We start from the raw sequence: 5,842 nt of genomic DNA, 5'->3' as shown, positions 1-5,842 counted from the left end.
ATTGTCATATCAAAATATAAAAAATATATATATATAAAATATATTAGAGATAAATAATTCATTACATAAATTAAAAAAAAGAGTTTAAGAAAAAAATATATTTATCATAATGTTACAAATGCTTTTATTTTTTCAAAGATATATTGATTTTAATTAAATGAAAAAAAAGAAAGCTAAATTTTATGGAAAAGATATTAAACAATTATTTAGAAAAAAGTTTAAAACAGTTATGGAACTTTTTAATAAATTCTATTTATATAATGAATAATAAAACGTTTTTAAAAAAATTCTTGATATATTGATGATAAGTTTCATTATACACAAAAAAAAAAAAAAAATAAAATAAAATAAAATAAAAAAATTTCTTAAAAGTAAAAGTTTGAATAAAACTTAAAAGATGAAAATGTTTTTATTATAAGAACAAATTTTTTTCAACATTAAAAAAATTCTATATGCAAATAACAAATATTGAATATTATTCAATATACTATTTAGAATAATATATAAATATTATTAAATAATCAATAATAATAAATAATTATCATATTTATCAATCAATTCCTATGAATTTAGCTTTTAAAATACACATATGCCTCTAAAAATTAATAATTATTCTAGACCAATAATATTATTAACTTCATTTACTATCTAAGTATATTTCCATATAAGTATTTTATCGGCAACAATGAAAATCAGAATACAACAAAATAATATACATTACATACATTATTTTATCTTATTTAAAAAAATATTTTTTTTTCACATTTTTTACAATCAATGAAGAAAGTGAAATTGAAAAAAAGACTGCAAATAATTGTCAGAATACTAACATATTCTCTTGTTCAAGAGAAAAATTAAAACATATTAATTATTTATAATTTTGATTTTACGACTATTAATTGAGCACTATTATACATAATTTGGAGTAGAATTAAAAAAAAAAAAACAAAAAGAAACTCTTTATTTCAATTAATATCTGTTTAGAATTATTATATTATATTATAACAAACTCATAAATTAATAAAATCAAATTAAAATAAACTCATGTTTAAAATTAAATTAATATCAAATAAGTTATGGATTCGAGTGTATAATATACTTACATGAGAGTTCCATTAATTACACGTAAATTAACAGCCATTGTTTTGATTTCCTTGCAGATCTCTCGAGAAAGGGAGAAAACAACGATTAAAGTTTTCTTTACCATGAGACAGTTAATTGCAGGATTGCTCATTGTTGTTCGCTATTTGCGAGTCTAGCCGATATGGGATTTCAACGTAACTAATAGGAGAGACCTTCCTTCGAGTTTTGGAACAATTCGGCCGCGAACAATTAATTAGTTCTTCTCTGTCCTTTGCAGTATAGGTTTGTATAATCGCCATAAATACCGGAAATTTCTCGACGTCAGTGCAGTCGATAAATCATATCGAAAGATATATATAATATGTCTGGAAAATTACAGGATTAATTTTTTCTTCAAATTTTTCTGAAAATAATATCTATCAATTAAAACTATTTTCAATTTTAAAAATAATATAAATTCATTTTGTGAATTATTATTATATGTTATAAGCATATTTACAATTATATTTATTATTTCAATTAATTATCGCGTTATCAATTAAAATTATCAATTATAATAAAGAATTAGAATTTTAATTAATTATTTTAATTAATTTTAATTAATTTTTTGAGTTTTGATTTTAAGAAACTTAAGAATTTATGTATCGTCAAGCAAAATATGAATATATTATTTTATTTCACATAAATCATTATTTATATTTCTCATTCGTTTTTCACAAGCCAATGAAGCAAACGAAATCGAGAAAATATATCAAAAATTTTTAAAATACCTCATTCCCTAAATAATTGATGTATTCTGATCTAAATTTTGTGATGTTTAATGATGCATATATTATATTAAGAGCAATATAAAAATCTTATCCTTCACAGGTTTTTCAATGATAAAAGTACTTATAATTACAAATACTTATAGAAACATCACAAATATTTTTAAATATTATAATTACAAGCATATTTTTTAAACTTTTGATTATTAATAATTATGCAATTATTTCAATGTAAAATAGATTTTCAAATTTTCAATGCTTTTTAAAAATAGAGAAAAATTTTAAATTATAAAATGTTTAGAATTTATAAAAAAAAAATTTTAAAAGCAAAGAAAAAAATTAAAGATTAATATTAATATTAGATATTATTAAGATTTGTAAAAATTTATCATAAAGAAGAAATATTTATCATCAGTGAACAAATTAATTATTAGATTAAGTTATTTTAAAAATTTTAAAAAGTATTATTAAAAGTATTATTAAAAAGTATATAAAAGTATATAAATAATAATTCAAAAAATAAAAATTGAAATAATGAACATTTTTTTTTCAAATTTTTTAAAAATATTATGATAAATTATTCAATAATTTTCAAATCAACATAAATTTGTAATTTTATAAATTTTTTATAAAAAAATTAGTTATTAGTTATCTTATAATATCAAAAATATTATATTAATGAAAATGTATTTATATATAATACTTACAAGAAAAATCAAAAAGATCAATTATTATTAAAGAAAATAAATAAAAAACTGTTTTTCTCAAAATATTAATTAATAGATTTGCATTATTTTTGAAACGTGGCTTTAATTGTTTGAGACATTTTGTAAATTATATGCATTATTTCATAACAATTTTTTATAAGAAGAAAACATATATATACCACATAAGTAAAAGTGCTATTATAGCTCGTTGTTCATAAATTCGCTTCTACAATATGATTTATTTATTAATTAATTAAACATATAGAAATACATAACATATATTAACTGGAACATAGTTATTTGTTATTAAGTTCAAATAAATTAATTTGCGAAAAAAATTAAAGTTTTTCAAGAAATAAGTATTTGTTTTAAATTAAATTTCATTTAAAATATATTTAATGAAAAGTATATAGAATCGATATTTACAAATAAATTTATTTGATCTTTTTACGCTTTCAAATACGTATGTATAATTTTGAAATTTCCGAAACTATATATATCTATAATTATATATATCGATTCTTCATAATGAAGAGTAATATCATAAAAGTTCTAACAAGAAAAGTTTTAATGCCATTTTTCTTGCAAAAATTAAATTTTTGAAGCGAATTTTAGTTATTAGGAATTAAAGTTATAATTTGCAATCGTTATTTTTTAAATTAGTAGGCTTATCTGGATTTTTTATAAATTAAAAAAAAATAAAGAATATAAGTTTTAAAATTTATTTTTTAACATTTCAAATTGTTTATAGAACTATTGTTTTTTGATAATACAATTCATGTGCATTGTACATATAATTGATATTCCATGAATTAATGTGAAATTAAATAAATTTATTTATTATATCATAATATACAATAACTCATAAAAATATTTAAATACTTTTATTACTTAATTTTAGAAAGAAATTCATGTAACTTTGTATAAAATATAATATTATATATAATATAAAATAATTTTTTTTGTTGATAGAAAATTTTTTTTAGAAGATAAATTCAATTGTTTCAGCATTTCTTTAAATTGAAAATATTTTGCTTAGGAAATTTAAAAATTTTTTTTTATAAATTCTAAACATTTTATAATTTAAAATTTGTTTCTATTATATTTTTAAAAAATGCATTGAAAGTTTGAAAATCTATTTTATTTTTTTAAAATGATATTTCGAAAAAAAATTGCTTCATAATAACCAATCAATTTTACAATTACAAAATTTCATTTCAAAAATAAAAAAGTATTCATATATTTTCATAAATCATTGTATTTTGAATAAATGAATGATTTTAATGAATATTATATTATTTAATTATATTATATCTTTGAGTTTATATACCTTATTACTTTTCAGATACTATATAAAATGTATTTTGTAATTTCATTCAAAAATTGCCTTTTAAATTTTAAATTTAAATTCTATTTTATATTATAAATCTGGTATTTTAACAATCTATAAAAACGCAAAACGAATTCCTAAACGTAGAGGGAGTGAAACTATTCGTTTGGTCGCGAGATTGATTTTCAGAGCGACACTGGAAAATTAGATTTTTCTTTGGCGTTTATTTGACGTGTAAATTGCGAAATTCGCTTGAGATGCCGGAATCCAGCCAGTAATGCGAATCGTTAAATTTCTGATGTTTAAAGGTCGATGTACTCAATTATCTTTGTATATCAACTATACATATCTATAGGCAAATCGCTATATTAATTTTTGCTAGAATATTTGATATTTGAATATATGATATTCAAAGTAGTGGTATAATTCAAAATCCAAATTTCGGTATCTAAATATCCAAAAGATCGGAATTCTGAAAAAAATAAATTTAAATAAATTTAAATAAAATAATCGATGAAAAGGATAAATAATAATACATTATATAGTTATAATAAATATTTTACAAGCAAATATTTTATTGCAGAAGATTTAGGATCAAAGCTATTATTCAACAAAAATATTGACTCTTACTTTTAAATAGCAAACATAAAAGAATGAATGATATATCATTTGAAATATATCGATGAGATACTATTGATGCAATGATAAAATTTTTCTATTTTTTTTTAATGATATTTCTACTAATATATTCGTGAGATTATTCTGTTTAAGTGGCGATCGAAATCAATAATTTATATAATTGTCTTAGACTATCACATTTCCTTCCTATTGTTGCGAAGTTATTTCTAGTAATTCTTGGAATTCAAACTTCAATTTTTGAGTTCATGCTTTTAAAATCTTTATTCTAATCATCTAATCATAAAATTCTAATCATCATTTTGAACGATATACATGATAGTTTTAAAAGTATTTACAAAATACTTGTAACTTAAAAAAAAAAAGAATTTACAAAAAATTTTCAGAACATATTTTCTTTTCTTTATAATTGTCAATCCTAATCTTATAACAATTATCCACTATTATACTACTATATTTTTTATTTATTTAATAAATAAAAAAAATTATTATTCTTTCTCGAATTCATTAAACATGCAAATATAACCTAAAAAATTTTATTATGAAAATAAATCTTTTGCAATTATAAAATATTATATTTATATTAAATATTATATATATATATTAAAATAATAAGTTTTTATTTTAATATAAGAAAACAAATATATAATTACATTTTTTGATAAGCACAAACATAATCATTTAACAGATGTAATATAATTAATTAATTTATCTATTTGTTTATCTATTTTCTTGCAACATAATGGATAACTTTTGATATACAGAGGAAAATTAACACGAGATACTATTATGTATAAACTTGGTTTAACCTATCATTTAAAAAGAAGTTAATTAACGACATATACGTTCTCTTAAATATATTACTCCTCTTGAATTGTGCCACAATGCTTTACATTAGAGTTTTCATAGTTTCCACACATAAATTTTTTTGTTTCAAAGCAGCAATATCAAAGCTTACTGAAACAAATTATATTTTCTTTAATAAAAAACAAAAAGGAAAAAAAAAGAAAAAAAAAAGTCTTTTTACTTAAAATCTTATACAACATATCATTATATATAAAGATGAATGATTTTCGTAAAAAAATCCGTAAATAGCAATTTTTCATGATAATTCGTAATAGTAATGATCTATATTAGTTACAGACAAAATTTAAACTAAAATAATTTTTATTTTGACTAAAACCACAATACAACAGCAAAAATATTATAAATTAATAATATATTATAATAAATTAATATTATAAATTACATTTTGTATACTGAGTTAGAAAAATATTTTTATATTAAAATATAATATATAATATAAATATAATATTAAT

The 5,842-nt window shown here is 18.4% G+C and overlaps 1 long non-coding RNA gene across 1 annotated transcript in view; it reads right to left on the bottom strand.

Moving 5' to 3' along the window:
• Positions 1–2,684, bottom strand: part of LOC116185539 — a 6,601-nt gene extending 3,917 nt beyond the window's left edge. The window contains exons 1-2 of the long non-coding RNA XR_004150383.1: positions 2,558–2,684; positions 1,104–1,448 (exon numbers count right to left, since the gene is read on the bottom strand). This is a non-coding gene — a long non-coding RNA (uncharacterized LOC116185539). The remainder of the gene's footprint in view (positions 1–1,103; positions 1,449–2,557) is intronic.
• Between the last annotated feature and the right edge of the window lie 3,158 nt (positions 2,685–5,842).

This window comes from Apis dorsata, unplaced genomic scaffold (assembly GCF_000469605.1).
Source record: "Apis dorsata unplaced genomic scaffold, Apis dorsata 1.3 scaffold_207, whole genome shotgun sequence".
Lineage (NCBI taxonomy): Eukaryota > Metazoa > Arthropoda > Insecta > Hymenoptera > Apidae > Apis > Apis dorsata.
The sequence above is the reverse complement of the archived record's forward strand: the minus strand, read 5'-3'. Positions and strand labels throughout refer to the sequence as shown.